This window comes from Ambystoma mexicanum, chromosome 1q, assembly GCF_040938575.1.
Source record: "Ambystoma mexicanum isolate Mex_15411 chromosome 1q, UKY_AmexF1_1, whole genome shotgun sequence".
NCBI classification, from domain to species: domain Eukaryota; kingdom Metazoa; phylum Chordata; class Amphibia; order Caudata; family Ambystomatidae; genus Ambystoma; species Ambystoma mexicanum.
In genome coordinates this window covers 414,095,691-414,117,121 of record NC_090922.1, presented here as the reverse complement: position 1 = coordinate 414,117,121, position 21,431 = coordinate 414,095,691, and positions in this window count along the sequence as shown.

Here is a 21,431-nt window from a genome sequence, read left to right as displayed (position 1 = left end):
TAGGCGTTCTGGCGTGATTGTATGCCAAGGGCACGTGAATGTGTTCAATAAAACACATTAAAAAGAAATACACATATGCAAACCATGTGAGAAATTGTAAAGGACACAACACCCAATGTACACAATACAATCAGATTTTTTACAGCACTTTATATTGGACTGCTGATGCTTCTAAATAATGCTTTAGATGTCAATGGGTCCCAATTTAATGATACTCAATTTATCGACTTCAGAAGGATTGAGAGCTGAGTTGGCCCTGCTGGTATTCAAACTGGCAAAGGGCAGGTGTGCCCCATCTCTAAGGTGGGCGACACTATTTGGACACAATCCGAAGCCGGGGAATATTGGGCTATTTTTGAGACTTGAGATGTTCTCAGCATCAACAGTGGTTTGGGGAAATTGGTTCAGGAGTTTCTGGCAAAAAAGTCTGAATATGTGAACGTGTGTTTCACCTTTGAGATCAGCCTCGTTAGGCAGAGGGAGAGGCAGGAGGTTGCTAGAGTAGTTGAGGGAATAGGCCTTGGTTGAAGGAGAGGTGGTCCATAAATATGATTTAGTTCTGGGATCTGAGCTCTCCAGAAGTTTAGGACTATGTCTGTCATGACCCCTCGCTTTTGACTATGCTGGCAAGGCCTGAGGGGAATTGTAGCTCAAAACAACAAAATGAGTCAATGGTTGCAGGCCGATGATTTAGTTGTTAGTAGGGGAGCTTTTGTAAGTAAATTTAATGAAGAAAAGATGGATCTGGTCTTTTGTCATTAGAAAGTTCTGATAGATTAATCATTTCCATGGTGTTACTCTCTGGTGAATGGCTTGTAGGATTGATGAAGCCATCAAGATGGCTGCTAAACAAATTTATAAAATCGTAAATATCTCTGTTATTTAATGGACAGATTTGAATGGTTCTATGTGAAAATCTCAACTGGAAAATGTCTCTGGGGATGCAAAGTTCCTGACCCCTAAAAGCCTTCCCTGCATGTTCTAAAGCTAGTGTTATTTTTTATTCTAAACTCCAGTCCTAACATATTTAGGGAAAGTTCTTGATTGTAGCTTAAGTGTATGCTTGAGTAAATATAGCCCCTGTTGACATTTCCAACTGCACGTTTTTTCACACCATGCCTTTACATTTCTAAACTCTCATTTCAAAGATATTTTTAGTTCTAAAATCATCTTGAAGGTATAGCTTGCCCTTTGCCCACGTTACCATAAAAGGCGAATGAGGCATATCTCTTATCTGTGTCTGTTTCACCTTTATGATTGGGATGACTCTTGCTTTGGTGAAGTGGAAGGGCAGAGTGTGAGGTTTATCCATTACTCATCCTTGTACTCCTGCGGGGCATCACAGGAATCCAAATTCTTTTACACATTTTCCTGTATATTCAGATTCTGAAATAATATCTGGTGTTTCAGTATTCTTTAATATTATTATCTGTTCCGATTGATATAAATTAAAATAAGGAGTCATTCTAAGTCGGGCAGTCTGGAAATAAGGGTGCCAGTAGCAATGTACTGGTAACCTTTCAGGACTGCCAGACTACGGGAATGCCTGCAGGGGCCAGATCTCCCAGCAGGTCTGACTGGTTGGGAGTACCGCCCCCTGCAGTAATGTTTGACATGTAAGCAACGGCACCGTTAGCAATGGTGGCAGTGCTTCCGTGTCGGGAATGAGTACTTACAGTTCCCGCCGCCTGACATCCCAGACCGCCGTGACTTGTATTATACCAGCGGCATATCAGGTGGTGGGAGCAGTGTTACGAGGTTATCGACAACCCGCCACCCTTGTAATGAAGCCCAATGACTTTCTAATTGTTGTCTAAAAACAAACATGTTTGCATTGGAATATAGTTGTACATGATTTACTTACTGATGATGCACGTAAATAATACAAGATACCCGTAGTATCAGTCAGTCTGCAAACATCAGGAATTGTTTATTAGAATGAATGTTAAATTGGTGCAGTCTCCAACTTTGGTGCTGTGACAAATCTGGAGACTTCGTCCCCTCTTCCCTAGGAGGAGCATCCCCCTTTGAGGCCAGAGAAGTGAACCCACTAAGCAAAACCCTCCATAGGGTTTTGGGAAAGCGGGATCTCATGGGAAGGGATTCCCCTTCAGAGGGCAAGGACTCCCATGGGGAACTCCCTATACATTATTATCTGCTTACATAGAAGTAACTAATATGGACAAAACTATGTTGAGTTGGACTTCAAAGAATGTTGAACTTTATATGTATTTAATGTCCTGTGATGAACGGTGTGCCCCCTCTCAGTACAGCAACTAGAATAAACAGCCAGTGATACTGGAGTAGAGGAGGAGAGAGCACAAGCAGAGGCAAGGCTCCAAGATAGAGACGTCAGAGGGGTCAGACCCGCACTGAACCATGGAACTGGCGGTGGTGTGGAGGAAGACGAACGGCAGAGAAAGGTGCAGCTGTGAGCGGGGCAGAACCAAAGAAGTAAAGGCCGACCCACCCAAACCTACCTAGAGGTTTGACCACGCCACAGAAATGGTGGGTCAGGTGCCTGCAAGCGGCAGCAGAAACCAGGGGCAAAGAAAGAAGTGACATCTTCGCTCATGACGAAAGAAATGGAGAGGAGTGCTGCGCTGAACTGTGGAAGCGAGTGGAGATATGGCTTTGCCCAGGAGGAGAAAGTGAAGTTAAATAACAACACCAAGAAGAGCGGAAAGCAACAACCACTCATACCCAAGCAAGATGACCGTAAAGCTGAGGGCTATATCACTACTGCTGACAGGTCCCACACTAGCTGTAGCAGACCTATAAGCCTGAAAGTAAGAGGGTTGCCCATATCTAAGAGGCTTACAAAGGGGAGAGAGCAAGTTGGGAGAAAGGAAAGACCATCCTAACCACGAAGCTAACAGAGCCAATACATCCCAATATAGAAAAGTAGGCACAGATAAGTGGGAAACACAGAGGCACCCAATTCCTGAATGTTGTAAAGAGAAGCCCAGATAAGTGATGGAGGGAAAACAGGGCAATAACCCTGCAGCTGAAGACACTCAGACATTTTATTTTCTCAGGAACATCATACTTTTTGTGTTGTGTGGAATTTTGGAGAAATGTTGTGAACCGTGGATTGATTGACAAGAGCTGTTTCTTGAAGAAGAACTGGTAAGAGATTTGAACACTGGAATTAGGTGCTGGGGAAGGTCCCTGATATACCCGAAGAGATTTTCCCTGAACATCAAGAGTGTAGGGCACTCTCAACTATTTTTGTTATTTATTTTTTTAAGTGGTAGGGCCAGTTAACTGATAGGTTTGGACCAAGGACTATTTTCATTAGGACTATCGACAAGCACCTTAGTTTAGGTTGTTAAGCAGGACATCTCCCTCTAGCAATAGGGTCAGTGAGGAGTTTGTCCTTTACTTTAAATAAAACTACTTGAAACCTATGTCTTTTGGTACGAGTCCTTCTTCTGGCTTTCCACAGTGCGTACAACTTCATTTTGTTATGATGTATAGAATGTGATCATGTGTTAGGAGCCTTACGGTAAGCACCATCTTGGAATGGAAAATAAGTAATTGTCAGAAACGTTTGTTACATTGCATAATGCAAACAGTCCCAATATTTAACATATTGTTTAATGTTATTTTGAATTCAATTATTCCTATAGACATTTTTTTTAACTACCATACACGAAAAGTTTGATGATTTACATGAGATATGCCCTATCGTCAGTGGTAATGTAAGACTAACAGAACCAATGTCTGCCAATGTCTGCAATCAGTAATATAAAGTAGCAATATAACTCTCTTGGGATGATAGGCGTGAATGCACTCTATACATTGATGCAACACACACTAGCATTAAAAGATACCAGATTTTTTTTTAGAATAAGTCTGCTACATATTTTTAACAATGCAATATACTTTTGGAAATTTCCTATTTCATCATGAAAACAACAATTTTTCTTTAATAGCCTGCTTTTCAATGTTTTAATTTAAGTGCAATATGGCTAGTGAAACAAGCATTTTACACTATATACAACACGTAATAAGCACACACACTTCAAGAGAACCTTAAATCATAATACATGAATGGTTAAAAGAACAAGGAGCACAAAGATAAAATAAATCATCAATTTCATCAAAGTAACAAATAGTAAAATTGACAATGGTTCTATCTAACAAATAGTGTATACAAATAATTTAATACCTTATGATAAGGGTATACAATAGTTTTAAAAGAATTATCACAAATTCAGGTCATGGGCGTAGCAAGTCAACTTTTCTTTGCCTGCATCCCATTTTGTTGAGCAGCAGCAGTCATTACTAGCGATTCTCCCCCAAAGACGATGCCCAAATCTGGTCAGAACAGTAGGTGCGAACATTAGCATAGCCTTTCTCATACTCCTGAGTAAGTGAGGGGAAGAGCGTCAGTAAAGCCTGCAGGTGTGTTCTTTTATTGGAATAACCTCCCAGGCTCACATGTATTCTAAAACTGGAAGCCTATACATGCATAAATAGAATATAATGAAATTAAGTCAAGTAGGTACGCAGAGTTTCATAGAGCATGCCCTGTTGCGTATATAACCTGTACCATCTCTTTTTAGCCAGTGTCGAAAAAGTCGGTGCACAGTCCCATTCGATTGTTTTCTATTTTAATTTACGAGGGAACAGGGCCAGGTCATGTGCCGCAGGGAAGGGCAACTTGATCATATCTACATGAGCTGTTACACTAGCCACCATTTCCTTGTACATGATCTTTGTCAATTTCAAGTTAGCATGGCCCACCCTGAATCCCAATAAAGATCCTTTACCCATATTTTCTGAGTTGATTTTTAACAAGAACTTACACTGGGCTATTTTCCAGTTCGACATGAAGGAATGTAAGCCAAGTTCTAATGGTATCGCTACAATTGGAATTGCACCCGCTAGATTCAGCAACAAAGATTTTTGCAACCAGCTTTTGCAGCCAGACAACCACCCTCTCTGATAGAAACTCTAATGCATAGAGAAAATTATGCATTTTTGTAAGCTTCTAGCTCTGCCTCGTTGGAGTGTCCCCCACACCTATCAATCACCTTCTTGGTTTATAGTCATTTGGTCGAAAACAAAAATGTCGAAAGTCATAATGTCGAAAAAAAAATGTCGAAAAAAAAGTCGAATTGTTTTTTCAAAATGGGGGTTCCCCCCGAACCCCCTTTTTTTTATACTTTACCCATTTTTTATACTTACCAAACCCAAAAAATACATATAAATAAAAAATAATATATTCAACTTTTTATTTTTCGACATTTTTTTTTGGACTTTTTTGTCATTCGACATTTTTTTTTTACATTATGACTGCACACCCACCTTCTTAACAGCCAATGATGTGCACCAAGTCTTGGGTGGAAGAACCTTAGAATAGTTGATGACCATAAGCTTTTTTCCCTATTGGCATTATTTTAGATTTAGATATCTTAATCCATTGGCCATTAGATTGGGTGTATAGTTGCAGGGCATACAGGGTGTGATGTAAACCCACCGCAGTCTGGCCAGGAACTACAGTGTCATCTGCATAGGAGTGCCAGCCAATCTTTGCCCCTCCAAACTTAGGAGGGAAATTGTGGGCTGCCTTTAGTGCCAGATCAAGGTCGGATACATAAAGATTAAAAATGAGGGGTGCAAGAACACAGCCTTGCGTTAGGCCAGTGTTTGTGGGGAAACTTTCAGATGTGCACCCCTTTTGGTTCATCCTTACTCTACAGATGTGTCGCTATATAGTGATTTATTGAAGTACAGGGAGGTTGAATCAATCCCCCATGCTTCTAGTTTGGACCACAATTTCAGACGAGAGACGCTGTTAAATGCAGCGCTGTAGTCAACATTGCAGAGTATAGTGCAGTCTCAGGATTCTGATATGTGACATAGATAAATGATTGCAAGACCCAAATGGTGTGAGTTGTACTGCAGCCCTTTACGAAACCCGGTTTGTTGATAGCTTAACAGGTTACTCATGTTTGATCAGATTGTTGGCATTTCTAGTAGAATGGAAGCAAACATTTTTACTCCCAAGTCCAGCATTGCTAGCAGTCTTTAATTGTTTGGATTGAGACAGGAACCCTTCTTATGAACTGGTATTAGGACTGATTGTTTCCAGGAAGGTGGGACCTTGCCCGGCTTAATGATGTAGAGGAAGAATTAATGTAATATAGGCACCCACAAAAGTGGATCTTTCTTGATTACAGCATTGGAGAGCCTGTCAGTGCCAGGGACCCTCAAAGCTCTTGCTTTCATTATCAGCCTGACCAAATCCTCCTCTTTATCATGCAGCATTATTAATTTACCCAACGATTGCGTCCAATTGTTTTCCTCATTAGTGTGATTCGCCTCCCAGTACATTATAATATGAGAACCACAGGCCACTTCTGAGATGCCGCAGATTTCAAGGATGGCTTCTCCTGTTCTATAATAAAGGAGCAGTGGCAACATATTTTGGTGTCTTGTGTTTTTATCATGGTCCGGATAATCTTCCAGTTTCCTGAGGATGTGTCAACTTTGTAACTACAGACCCAGTTCTTGTATTTAGTGCGGAATACTATGCTCTGTTTTCTTCTCTCACACTAGGGAATCAGCCCTCCACTCCTAGTCTTAAGGATAGCTGCATATAAGGCTCTCGTCCTCTTGACAATGGTAAGATTGTAAGGAACCCCCGGCTATCCCATGAATGTATGTGCTACTATATGTCTGAATTAAATTGCCCAGAAATTGTTTACCATTTCCTCGAGATCCCAATTACTACTAGTTAACAGTTCCCTGGTGGTACATCTGCTTTTGGACAGTGAGGAGTTTAGACTATTGATGTTCCCCATGGACCACAATACTCGGTTTCCCTGGACAGTGACAGTTATGTTAGTACAGGGCTTTTCCCTTGTTTTATCAATTCCTAACCTAAGAGACATTTTTAGTATAACATGATTGCTCTATTTAGTCGACAGAATTGTGAACTCTTTAAAATGAGCCCTGATTATACAGTTAATAAATACAAAGTCAATACAACTCTTTGATCAGCCATTATACCAAGTATTCACTGGGCACCTATCCATGCATTCAAGTGGGGATAGGTCAAATTCTGATAGTAGGTCCAACCAGTGGCCACCTCTTTTGTGAGCTTTTGGCACTACTTCATCGACTTCATCAGGAATGTCAGGCCAAACCTTAGGGTTCATAGTGCTCTTTGAGCAGTTGGCATTAAAGTTTCCCGACAGAATTAGGCCACCCCTGGAGCACTGATTGGACCAAACCCTTAGCGCATCAGACACCTCTTTCAATAGTTCCTTTGTAGTTCGACCATTTGCGGCGTCATAACGAGTTCCAACCAGAGAATGATTTCCATCAACCAGAAAATTTGGCAGCATTGCACACAAGAAATTTGGGTGGCTTCTTACACCGTGCATTGTTTTTAATGAGAGATCTGATTTTGCACCAATGTAGAGTCTGCCCTTTGGGCGCCCCTTGATGGAAGGCTGAGCAGGACAGAATACGACTCTGAAGCCGTCCAGGTCAAACTGGGACAAGAACCAGGTCTTTTTTAGTAGGAACAATTTTACTTTCTGCAGCATTTCTTTTCCCCTAGGAATATGCAAGAATTAGTGATAGACCAGAGTGTTCCATGAGAGAGCACAGAATGGCAGATCCTCAATGGGCTTTGCCGATCAGGGGAAGGCTTCTGTAGGGGAAAACCAAAAGCCAATTTAACAACCAATTGAATGGAGTAGCCTTGAATGCCACGTATGTGCCATTGCTATCTAACCTTTTTAATGTGATACTTTGAAACACAACATGCATTACTCAGTAAGAGCCACCATACTAAAAACATAGTGGTATTTATGCAATATATTCCTTCATCAATATTGAAATAATAGTGAATCTGGTTCAAATTTGACCTGTGGTAGGAGTAAAATTGAGATAGTCTTTCTAGATTCAGAAATTGTTTTCTAGAATAGTGACACAAAACCAAACATTAAGGACATTTTAGTGGGTAACTGTATAGTTCATGCAAGTGGTTGCCACCAGAACTATGTAATCCAAAATATTCATAAAGCAGGGTTCATTTGAGCTAAAACAATATGCAGTAATCTTGCAGATTACAATGCAGCAAAGAGGGAAATTGTTAACAGATTTAGAGAAAGAGGTTATAAAAATGATGACAACAATCGAGCAGCAGAAAAGCCTGATGGAAAGGATGGGGATACATTCATCAATCTAATACCTTCAGAAAGCATGATCAAACATAACAAAGTCCTATTCATCACTTAATACTGCTCCAATAATTGATTAATGCACAAGTTATTACAAGGGAACAGGGGTATACAGTGTTTATAATGAAATCAAAATAATGAATAGCTTTTTCAGTGGAAAATAAATCATGAAAACATTTCGAATTTTGGTAAAAGTATATATGGGGCAGGGGTGAGGGATTAAAAAGGGTGGGGAAATAAAACTGGGGAAATGGGAGTTTGGGGAGGAGGTCCACCAAATTTAGAAAGAGAAACAAATCAACATGTTTCCTTATTTTTCTTGCATTGAAAAAGTTGTGTTCGTTATAAAGACATAGAACCGGGCATTATCAGATCAGATTATTTCACAGTATATAGACAAACGCCCATGTCTGCTCTTTACAAAGGCTCCTAGAATTAGAAACAAAATCCGTCTTCTAATTCAAATGTGTATTTTCACCCTATGAGCTATCAAACATTCTTCTAAAACTATGCAATGTTTGAAAAAGGTATAACACGTCTTTTTATTTTGTTTTTGTAACTTTGTTCTGTGTGATGGAACATGTACATTTCCACTTCTCACCTGCCAGGATGGTTTTCTCAAGCAATTTTGGAGCCTGTTGTAGAGCTTTCATATTTTAATTCATGTAAGAACTTACGTTTGTATGTGAAAGTAGAGCATTGTTAACTGATTTTGGAGACAAAATTCCTGAATGCTACATCCAAGTCAAAACTCATTTTCAATAAGTGTTTTCCAGGATTTTCGCAATGTCATATTTTCCTTGTGGTGTATCTCAGCATCTGCCATTGTGACAACCTTACCTTCCGAAAGGGATTCTGAGAAATAGGCAGTGAATTACTTCTACTTGAGTTGCACATTATGGCATGTTCTGTGGTGTTTCAGGAGGTTTTTCTGCACTTTGCAAAACATTGTGAACATTATTTGCTCAACATTCTTTGTCTTATACTATATCATTTACGTGGGCATCTTTTGAATGCATTTCCCCTCTCAACTTGACTTTCCATAGTATATTTTTATTAAAATGAATAGCATCATACATCTTCTGAGCTGCATCTTCAGTCTTCAGTCCAAACATTGTGCAATGGATGCCTCCTTCCTTCAGGTATATCACAATGAAGCAGGCATGTATTTGTAAATCAATAGTGGTACTTTTAGATCATGTACAAGGAATCTCCTTTCTCATCACTGATTTCTCTCCAGCACCTGCATGTGCTGCAAGTTATTTGTATATCTGACCTGTAGTCTATGAAAATTACATTTGTGTTTACAGTTCTTGTACGAGGACAGACAGCACCTTCCATTATCTTTGTTTATTTACTAAGCATTTGTATTTTAGAGGTGTTTTGAAAGGTGTTTATAATCACAGTCTTCATGCTCATTTAAAATTCTTACAGTAGCATGTCGTTTTTCAGGAGATTTTGAATGTTGAACTAAATCATCCATTTATTGGTGTTGGCACAATAAACACAAAGGAAAATCTATAACAACTGACCACTTCCTTTTGGATGAGGATAGAAGAGCTATGCCCATTACACCTTCCATAACTTCAGTCAAATGGTATTAATCGGGCAAGTGCTGTAATCGCACATCTTCACAACAAATATGGACTTTTTTGAGATACCATTGACTTTAATGTAAATGTTGTAAGGTAAATCTTTCATATGCGACCTTAAAAATTGAAATCTGTCAATAAATAAGTGAGATATTGAAGATTGTATGTACTTAGTTGTTGGCCACCCTGATGACATCATCAGTAGTACACTCCATGCACCATAGAGTGACGCCATGGACATGATTCATCTATACCTAGTTTCTAACACAAAACCAGTCCCACATTTTTCTCACTAGAACTGTCACATAGCATGTTTGGTCTGCACATGGTCCTGTACTATTAGGCAGAAGTGAACAATTAAAAAAAAGCTTTAGTTGATGGACTGGTAGTAACTTAAAATAAGATCAGGTTGAGTGACAATAGAACATTAAAACAAATTTAGCCTATGAGAGAAAGGAATTTGAAATAGGATAGGCCATCATTTTCACAACTGTACTATAATCCATTGACCTCATTCGAGGACATAAACACACAAGATACTTCTTGTCAGTTTGATTACATAGAAGAACCCAACAGAATTATTTGGAGGCAGACAGGAAATTAGATTACATTCAGTGGCTGTTAGTGACCCTGCGATTTTTAGGGGCCAGATAAAATGCTTTTGCAAGTTGATAAGTTATGAATAACAAACGTTAGCATTTGTTTTAAGCACAAAGTTGCATTCAGTAACTGAGTGTGACATCCTTTTGTGGCCAGACCAAATATTAGTTGCAGATAAATGTCTTATAATTCGTGTTAGGGAGGAGGATATTACATTTAGAAGCTGCTAGTGAGTGCATTATCTTTTTGTAGTGAGAGAAATTACTAGTTGAAGAGAAGAGTTGAAGAGTTGAAAAGATGGATAATTCTTGGAATGCACACATGAAGATAATATTCGGTGGGCGTGAGTTACAGAAATATATTAGTATGAGTGAGGAGACAATCCCAACTTGAATGCACACACTATTTCCTGTCATATTGAGGTGAACACTCAACGGTTGTTTTGGGACGGGGTAGATATTAGATTACATTTAGTGGTTCTAAGTGGCTGCACTGTTGTTTGATAGGTGGACCAGATGCACTTTGCAAATTGTGAAATTGATAATAACAAATCTTAGAATTTTCTTTAGGCGAGAGAGTGTATTTAGTGCTTGCAACTGAGTGCATCATCTTTTTCTTTCCAGAACTAATACTAGTTGCAGAGACATAATATACATATACATATATATATATATTTCTTGCTAGGCAGTAGCCGACTTCACAGTGTGGCTGTAAGTGACTGCTTTAACATTCTGTGACCATAGAAAGACACATAATTCCCTGTAGGCAGAGGAAGAGATGATATTCAGTGGCTGTAAGTAACTGTCCCATTTAAGCAGTAGGGAGAATATAATCTCAGTGACTGACAACCTTGTGTGACATAAGCACACATGGCATTTCTTTTTAGATTCAGGAAACAGAACACCACAGATTTGTTTGGATACCGGTAAGAGATAGGAATCCATTCAGTAGCTGTAACAGAGCCACATTGGGCCATCTTTATGTGGCAACAGAGAATTAACCATTTGTGTGACAGTATGTCCAAAGCACTGAACAGTGCCAGGGAGAGCGGGAAACATGCAACCAAAGTTCATCTTACTTTCACTGGGGTCTAAAGGGAGAGCGTAGTTGCAGTTAGTATTTTCTGATGAGCTGGAAGAAACACAGCACAATTGGAAGGATGTGGGATGTTTGTGGTTTCGTCCACCATCAACCACATTTCCTGATGATCAAAATGATGATGAATCTGATGATGATGATGATGATGACATGACAATAATTGTGATGATGACCAAGATAATGTTGGTGACTCATCTGAGTGAGAAGCCTACAACACATGATTTTGAGAAAAAAAACTAGTGAAACAGTGGAGGAAAAGGAAAAGAAAGGGAAGGACAAAGGCACTCATTCATCTTTCCACAGGGTCCTTCAAAGACAGCCTGCCATACTTAGTGCATAATATCAATGTGGGCTAGACAGCGCACCAACTCCGCAATCAGCAACTGTGTGGCAAGAAAAGCATAGGAGGAAACGTATTCTTATTCAAGCAAAAACTGCGAAAGTGTAGAATTCATTCATAGTACCAGACAAAGAACGAGGGTGCCTTGACAGCTGCATGCTGGATAAAGTCTGGGACCAAGTTGTGTACCCCATTTTTGCTGAGGCATCTGATGACACACAATGCACAAAAATAGGATCAGCCTAGAAGGCCTCTACTATAGCCCTCTTAACACCATTAGCCAGTCATCATGCGACCCCTAGATTGTACTGGCGCTAGAGAACATGTTGGTGCTTTTGTGCTATAGCTCTAGCAACTGACTGGAGAGGGGCTGACTGATTAGGTCTTCTTTATTTCTCACAATAAGTTAACTTGCGCCCGCCGTCCCTTTCCCTCGAACTCTCCCCAACTCATGTCATTAGTCCTGCCTCTTGGTGGGCGGGCCCCCCTCTTAAATGCATGGTGGCTTATAACACCACCCCCGGAAAAATGTTCGAACGTGTGGGTTAGCATTCTTCAACTAACCGTACTGGTCTCTTAATCACCCTCTTGTGTCGGGTCTCTGCTTCTTCTCCGCCTGCGGAGACTTTGCCGGGTGTCATCTACTCGACATCTCCTCCTGGTGCGACCCATAGGTCATCCTGTGGCTCCCTCGGCCGCGGGATGCAGGCCAGCGGAGGCGATTCGCACTCTTCCTTTTTAAGGTAGTGTTTGCACTGTGAGCAGTTCCTCGTAACAGCCTTATCTTCATCCTGTGCTGTCACCATCGTCCCCTTCACGGCCGTGACCCTCATGGGGCTAGGGGCAAACCTGGAATCAGTTTTCCTGATCATGGGCTGTTGCACTAAGACCTCGTCTCTGACCTGAAAGTGTTTTGGCATCGCTTTGCGCCTAGAGTCAGTGTCCAGTTTAGCTTTCGCCTTTACCTCTGCATGTCTCAGACACACCTCAGCATTTGCCTCATCTGGGGCTGATGAATTTCATGGTTTGCGGGTATGCACATCATATCGAACCATTAGCTCTGCATGAGTTTTGTGTGTGGCCTCGTGTGGGGTGTTTCGGTAGTCTCTGAGGAGCGGGTACAGTGCTTGATGTGGGTTGGTTGCTTCGATGCGGGCTCTCTGAATCGTCTTCTTCATTGACGCCATGAACCGTTCTGCCATGCCGTTCGCCTATGGCCATCGCAGAGTTATTTTTAGATGCTTGAATCCCAGGTGTTTTGCCAGCATTGCAAATTCGTATCCGTTGAAAGGTGGGCCATTGTCCGATTTCAGCGTGTTATAAAAGAACAATTATAATTATAATCTGTCAAATTATTTACATATTAACTAAATCTTAATGGTAATGGAGACGAATAATTTAAAAAATATATTTTTTTAATATATCAAAACAAATGCACCATGTATTTTAAAAGGATTCTTACCATAAAAGAATTGTTGTTTGTATCATCTATAGCAATATGTATCATAAATATAGCAGGAAAAATAATCAAGATGGAGAGATATGACTTACTGATGCTAGATATAAGGTTGTGAGATCAAAAATTGATGCTTTCTCTTTGTTATATAATATGTTAGATAGCAGCTTCTATATCTGGTAAAGAGTAAGATTGAGCAAAATTAATATAAGGGAAAATTGTATTGTACTATGGAGGTGAAACCGATATTTATTTCTTAGCTGTCCTTGTTATATCAATATAAAGGTATGTGGCGTTGGTCCTCTACTCAATAAAAAGGTGCATTTTCCCGTACCAAATTTATTAAGAGACATCTAACAAAAAACAAATTTAAGTAAAATGTTATGACAGTAGAATTCAATGTGAGTATTAGGTTAATACTAACTACTGCATAGTGTCTATTTAATCTTACCTCAAATAACCGTATTTGAACAAAATATAATCTTTCAATTCCTGCAGCGTGTATACTTGCTCCCATTTTGTGTCATGTAGTTATATAAGGAATTGTGGGTATGCCATCATTAACGTGTGACCTCAGCATGTAGCATGCAAAATATGAAACCATATAAGAATATGTTTGTGAAAAGCTATATTTTCGATATATACAATTGTTTACACAAGTAGAGATAATCTAAATGCCAATCCCATGGGGGCATCACATTTATTCAAGCGCACCCTAGGGGAGGAAATCGTGAGACGAAACTGCCTCATTTGTCGACTCAGAACCATTGAATTTGCTTACACTTGTAAATTTAGATATCAAAGGTTTTGTTATCAGAATATAGCAACATTAAAAAGGATAAGCATATGAAAAATAATATGAATGTGAAAGCATAGACAAAATAATCAACAAGAAATATTATTTTTACAACAATATTGATACAATGATTTAGATAATAAATCCTAAATCCATCTAAACCACTTACAACCCCACATAATTCCATCACACTACACTCTGTCAGCATAGGTGATCAAGGAACAATAATCCATCAAAAAAATAGTATCGAATGAAACAGTTAATTTGTTTACTAAATGTCTCCTTCACTTGGATACTGTTTTGAAAATCAGACAACTTCGGTTTCTGTCCCATTGGCCCATTATTTTAGAATTGGGCCTTCTTGATGACTCTTCTATTCATGGTGGTATGTTGAACCACTGGTTATTCTGAAATTGTAATCAATAACAAGAATCAAATTTATCAATATTTTTTGCAAATCTATTTAAAGCTTAATTCCCCTGTGATTAATTGTGGTAAGTGTTGTAACAACACAATTAGATTGATTGCTTTTTCTCTTTCTGTTAACTCTAGTGGCTATTCCAATTATTTTATATGTCCATAATCTTGCTGGATGCAACACTGGAATTTGCAAGAAGCACATTACCAATCGTGGGCAGGTTCGTTTTTGAGTTGAAAACGTGTGCTTATTTACATAAAGCTACATGGAACACATATGGAAGAACAATGATTTCTAGTTTTGTATGTATGCATTTGTAGTTGTTCTGAACTCTGAGTGCTTTGAGATGTTGAAATCAAGTAATGAAAATATTGTGACAACACTTGCCATGATTCATCAGGCTGGTAAGTCTTTTAGTAAATATGCTTCAAATAAGTTTCAACATGTATTTATCAAGCCCTAAGGAAGTCGTGGTCATGAAATAAAGGGTCAGTGAGGCCAACACGTATGATAATCAAAACAGTACCCAAAAGGAATATCCATTTAATACATTAATTAATGCTGTCATTGTAACCATAAGAACTATAAGATTTCTTTTCAAATGCATTATTGTTTCTTCTTAAACTATGCTGAGTGGGTATATTGTGATGTGATGAGATGGTGTGTCTTGTAAGTACTTTTAAGAGTTTCCTTCTTTGTGATTAATTGTGTGGCATGTTGGGCTTAGGATTCATTTTATAAATTATTGTATTCATGTTTTCTAAAAAATAATATTTTTTGTTGATACGTTCTTTGTCACTGCTGTGCCATTTATATTAATATTTGTATATTTGTCCTTTTCAATGTTGCTGCTTTTTTGATTAAAAACACAAACAATTTCGTCTAATATATTTTCTTTTGTTGTAAAACAAATCAAGCTCTGAATATTGATTATTCGGGGGATCTTCCGTTGTTGTGCAGAGACATGACATCCTGAAAGAGGGAATGCTCAAATAGAAATGTGGGAGATGTAATTCATCAAAAAATGATATTTTGTGTGGATTAATTCTTTTGTCACTACTTTCACATGTGTATTAATTTTGGTATGGTTTTCCTTTTCAATCTTGCTGCTTTTTGATTAAAAACACAAACAATTTTGTCTAATATTTTGTCTTTTGTTATAAAAGACAATAAGCCTTGAATATTGATTTTCCTAGGAAAATTCAACTGTTGTACATAGACATGACAGTCTGAAAGAGGGAAATCTCAAATAGAAATGTGGGAGGTGTTCCTTTCTATTGTTTAGCAGATTACATTTTGTCTGTACAGATGTAATCTCTGAATCACTGTCCAGGCTATATTTCCCTCAAAGTGTTTTTTTCATGAACAATTTTGAAGTAAGCTAGCAGGCATCATGCCTGCATGTTTTCTTGAATGGTGCTCACTTACTGAAATATTAACTGTTCCTGTAGTCTGACCCACATTGTACAAGATTCAAGGACAACGAGTGGGTTGGCAATTGGAGAAAAACAATCTCTCCCATTTTTATGGTGCTGTAGCCAAACGCTTTAGATCGTTCAATAAATTAACATTTCCAACATTGGTAATGCCCACTACACTGCTTCTGCACCAAATTATTTGTCAAACATTTTCTTTCAACATGTTCATTACATGCCCCTACTTCATGTTGGGAGATACTTGGCTGACCTTATAACTGTCTTTTGAAGTATGTGATAACACATGTAACTGGACTGATCTTTTTGTATGATCCCTTTGCCTTACTGCCCTTGGGAACCAATAACATCCTGAGATCATTAACTGTAACTTTGAGATTATCAAAACGTTGCCCTTGTGCAAACAAATTGAACGAATTAATTTAGCACCAGTTTAATTGCTTTAATAATACAGAATGGGGCAACAATGCGTAACCCAAATTCGTATTAGCTAACAAAGTTTCCAGTAGGAAATAATTAAGCAGACTGTTTCATTTGCTATGTTTGCTGCTTAGCATGAAAATAAATGTAGAACGCATATATCTTTCCATGTTTTGTCACGAACATATTACAATAGTCTGTTTTTTTTGCCATATTGCAAACGTGTTTGGATAATACAGATTGTAACAAAGCTAGTTTGCTCCATTCTGTATTATCTAAGCATTTCTACATCTTTAGCGCTGTTGTAATTGTTATATAATCGACCCCCTGGTGACAATTAGTAGTTAATTTGTGAGCCGCATTAGCAAAATCAGCAAGTTGTGTGCAATTTCTGTGGATTCTCAAACCTTCTTTACATGAAAGGTTCTGCCTAAGAGTACTTGTATGGAAAATATCAAAATATAACAAAACACAAATTCCTGGCTTGCTAGATAGGTCCCTGCTTACAAAACCCACAAAGAGAAAGTACACATTATTTGGCCATTTTATAAGGCACCTGAACCTCCCAGATAACCTCAAATCCTGACAGGTTATTGAGTGGCTCTGACCTGCCGAACCCACAGTAGGGGCCTCAGTACCATTATTGGCTGCTGCTGAGTCCCTAACGTGGAGTATCATGGGAACACTGACTATCAAGCAGGATCTTAAGAATGAGACATGAGCATGTCTGGGTGGAGGGTCACCTGGCCTTACCCATGTTAAAATCAACCACATAACTTGCCAGCTGGTACACTTCAACTCTGCAAGTTCAGTTTCACTGTTTTATAACACAAGTTGAAAATATCAAAACAACTGACACACCAAAAATAAATCTGCTCAAATCTGGTACTTTGGCTAGGAGTGAAGGAAGGAACTAGCTATGTAGAGCTTAGCTAGCAGGTACGCTGGTGTGCTACTTGAGGCCACTTTGCAGAGGATACAGGCAGTCTTGGACAGTGTACAGGCCTGGATAGGAAGCCAGCTGAGTTTGCATAGGATGGGGGTGATTTGGTCACATGTTTGCACACTCTTAATAAGGCTTGCTGTGGCATGGTGCACTGCTTTTAGACGGGCGATGTGAGTAGCTAGGAGCCCTGTCAGGATAGCATTTCCCCCACTGATGACCCAAACCACAGGGGCCTGCACTATGGTCCAGACGTTCTGTGGTTGAGTGGAGGGTTTGATTTTGCGACCCATGGAGATTTGGAGCCAGACCGTTTGGGCCTTGTGGGCTGTTTGTTTCTGTAATGATAGGCTGCTGTCGATTGTGAAGCCTATGAATTTTGCTGAATCTGAGCGTTAAACCGTTCAAAGCACATATCATTGAGCCATTGTTGGATGAGTTGTTGTTTAGCGGGGAACCAATGAGGATGAATTTGGTCATTGAGGGGTTAAGTTTGAGGTAGGCAGTACACATCCAGCATTGGATGATGGCTTTGTAATCATGGATGCAGATAATGAGGTACCTGGTAACCTGTCTTGACCCCCCCTGGGACATTCAATTCTGAAACAAAATTGTCAAGACACTGTAATCTTGATTCAAACAACCTCAAGAGCCATTTCCGTTGGAACGGATCAGACCACATTTTTCAGTAATCACAAAATGTTGCTAAAGAATATGAAATCTGCAAAACAGATAAAGCTCAAGGTTCCAGCACAACTCTATTGTAAAAACATATTTTATTAAAGCTAAATCATCAATTTGAATAAAAAAATATAAAATACACAATATTCTAAAATCATGGGAAACAGTCAATGCATCACCATGCTGATTGTTTTTCACAATGGGATTTATCAATGACCTCCCCACAGTCCATCAGTGTGGGCAATTGCCGTTACAACAAAGGAATTTTTCAACACTCTTGTGGCATGATTGTATAATGTTTTGCCAAATCTCTGTGTGTTGGTCCACTTTGAGCTTGTAGTCATGTGGCTCCTGTTAAGAGGGACCTTCATCGGGACGAGAACATTTTGAATAACTAATATCCTCCCATGCATGTTTGTTAGAAATGTCACAAAAAACTGCCAAATAATCCAATGTTTATGTTTAAAATGCTTATATTTAAAAGGTGTGCTGACAATATTATTCAAAAGAGAATACACATGTTGCTTCTCTTGAGTGTACTTGAGTGTACTCACGATTGGTAATCACATATGGGAACATTTACTTATGTTAATTTTCCATCAAGGGAGAATTAAAACTTAATCTGAATAATCATAATTGTGCTAAAAAATACTAAAGTGTTACTAACCTCTAGCACGTCAGGCCTCAGAAAATTGCAGTGAATAAATGGCCTAGAGATTTCTCTTGTCATCAACTTCCATTTATCTAAAAAACATAAGGAGGTGTCTGATAAACCCGGGTACTCATGCTACTGAAGAATCTTGTAAGTAAATAAATGCCGCCTACATACCTTCTCTGTAGCACAATGTTCAGCCCCCATGTCAACTAGGGGCAGCAGTGTAACCCTGGTGATTTCCTACTATGGCGCCAAGATCCTGTATTCTTGTTTGCTTTACTTAACTAAAGGGCACTCGACCTCTCAATGAGGAAATGCGTCAGACATATTTGTGGTAAACCTGGCTGTGGCTGAGTTATTTGTACGGAAATTTTTTGTCATTGAATATTACCTTTTAATTGAATTATATTTCATAGAATAAAACATAGCTGCAGTTTGAAACAACAGTCTCAATCCATGGTGTCCTACTGTGGTGTCATTTTCAGAACCATTCATTCTTGGTTATGTGGCAAACCAGAAGAAGGACTCGGACTACATGGGCCATGGTGCAGACTTGTTTGTTAATGAACAAAAGAAAGATGCCTTTCTGGCCTAATCGCTATGAGGGAAGTTCCCTACCTTTTAAAACAAAAGCTTGCCAAATTCCCAAATTAAAGAGTCTTGAGTCCAAATTCATAGTTTCTAGCTGGCCCTACCATTTTAGAAAATCGAACTAAAAGGGAAAGGAGGCATAGACAATAATCTCGGAATGGGCTTCTACCTGATCTGGCTTGTTGAAGACTTATCATCAGTTTCAGAGTACCTTAAGAAGGTCTTTACACAGTTCACAGTCTTAGTATAGAGTGTGTCGGTTTAAAATGATAAATGTCTTCTGGATGGTTTTCTCCTCCCCCATTGGGAAAGGAGAAATACTTCTCTGTGTATGATTTTCAGGTTTTTACCACTGATTAAATCCTTCCCGGATCACTTAGGCTTTTTACCAGTGGTTAAATCCTGCAGGATTATGTTGCACACACACTTCTCTGTATCCCACCTCTGTAGTACTGGGGCTTCCCAAAGTCCTGTGACTCTCTGGTAGGGTTATTGGTACTCAGTACAATTACTCTCATGTATGTGGGAGCTTTCCCAGCCTTGGTAACCAGCACATGTATCCCTTTCACTCTCTTGTTCACAGGTTATGTGTTCATTCAATTCTCTGAAATTCTTGTACTGAGAGCGGCTTCCCCAGCCTTGATGTGCAGTGTTTGTATCTCGTCCCCTCTGTTGTACTCGGGTTGTATGTCCACTCTACTCTTTCAGACTTTCATCATGTTGGTTGCTATTCTAGCCCTGATAAGCAGTACTTGTGTCTATCTCACGCTGCTTTACCTGGCATTGTGCCTGTCCTATTTTCTCAGCTTCTCATACCGAAGATGCTGTGAAGATGCTGTCTGTGACCCCAAGGTTTACAGCCCTCACTGGAGTCCTCACATTGGAAACGTTTGCTTTTCTTTTCGTGCTCATCTTGTCGGTATCAGCACATGCATGTTGGAGCTTGGAGACTCAGGTTCCTGTCTTTCTCCGGGTCTCGGCATCGGTTGGTGGGTGCCAGGCCCACAACTGTTCTCCAGTGGTTGAGTCACCAGGTAACACCATTTGCTTCTCTTTTGTGTTCCTTGCCTGACCAGAGTTTCTTGCTCGGTCAGCTCACCTGCCTTGTAGCCTACAGCTAGCAGGTCCTGCTTCCGCTACACCCACAATGGCTCCATATCTTGGGGTAGCTGCGCCCCTCCATGGTGTGTCCACTGAGGCGTATCAAGAATTCTCCTCCCTTTGTCAGAGTTGCGCACTGCGTATGAGGTCTCTCCCTATTAACAGTTCTTATTGTGTTTAAATACATCATCACATTTGAAAAAGGTGTGTCCTTCCTTGATGGAGGCGTTCAGATGAAAGTCTGAATTTCCTGAATCCAACAGGGTGTTGAAATTAGATTGCCTGAAGTTGTAGTCAAAACATGAGAACAAACAGGTCTTTGAAGTCCCATGTAGGCGGACAATGTAGTTCACTCATAGAGGTCCTCATTAGACTGGGAGTCTTTATCCCTGACAGGGGAGTCACTCGCAGTTAGGTTTCACTTGCCCAAACCCCTAGGGAGGGTCTTGCAGAGCAGGCTGTCCTCCCTAGCTTCACAGAGGGTTGCTCCCCTCTGGGGGAAAAGGGACCACTTGTCCAGATTCATCACAATTACTAGGATGTCGGACACTAGCTCACTTAATAAGGAAATGGTGAGGGCATAATTTTAGTTCAAACTTTATAGTGTCACATTGTAAATGAGCATGATGTCGAGGACATAGAATCAATCAAATAGTATACTGTTCCATTCAATCCAGACATTAAGCCGATATATCTTTTGTTGTTCCATACTGCTTTATGACGATGAATGTTACCACCTCTATGATGTTTGTGGTACTGCAGTATTGCTATTCATTCCAAGTCATTTTCATTATGCCTCGGCCTCCGATAATGTTCTACTAGTGGTTTGTCAGCTACTCTGTTCCTTATACAGGATCTGTGTTTAGGTAAACGTTTCACTTGTTGCTTTCTTTTTCAAACATACAATAAGTCACATGGAGATCCGATTATGTATATAACATTTGTGCTCCAACAATTGGTGTGTTGATACAGGGCCCAATGTACGTTACCATAGTCCAAGGTTTTTGTTGTTTAGGAAAATGTACGGGCCACGCATGTGCCACATTTATAATCACTGCGTATATGGATAAAGCCTATAAAGCGGTGATCTGTATGTGTGTCAC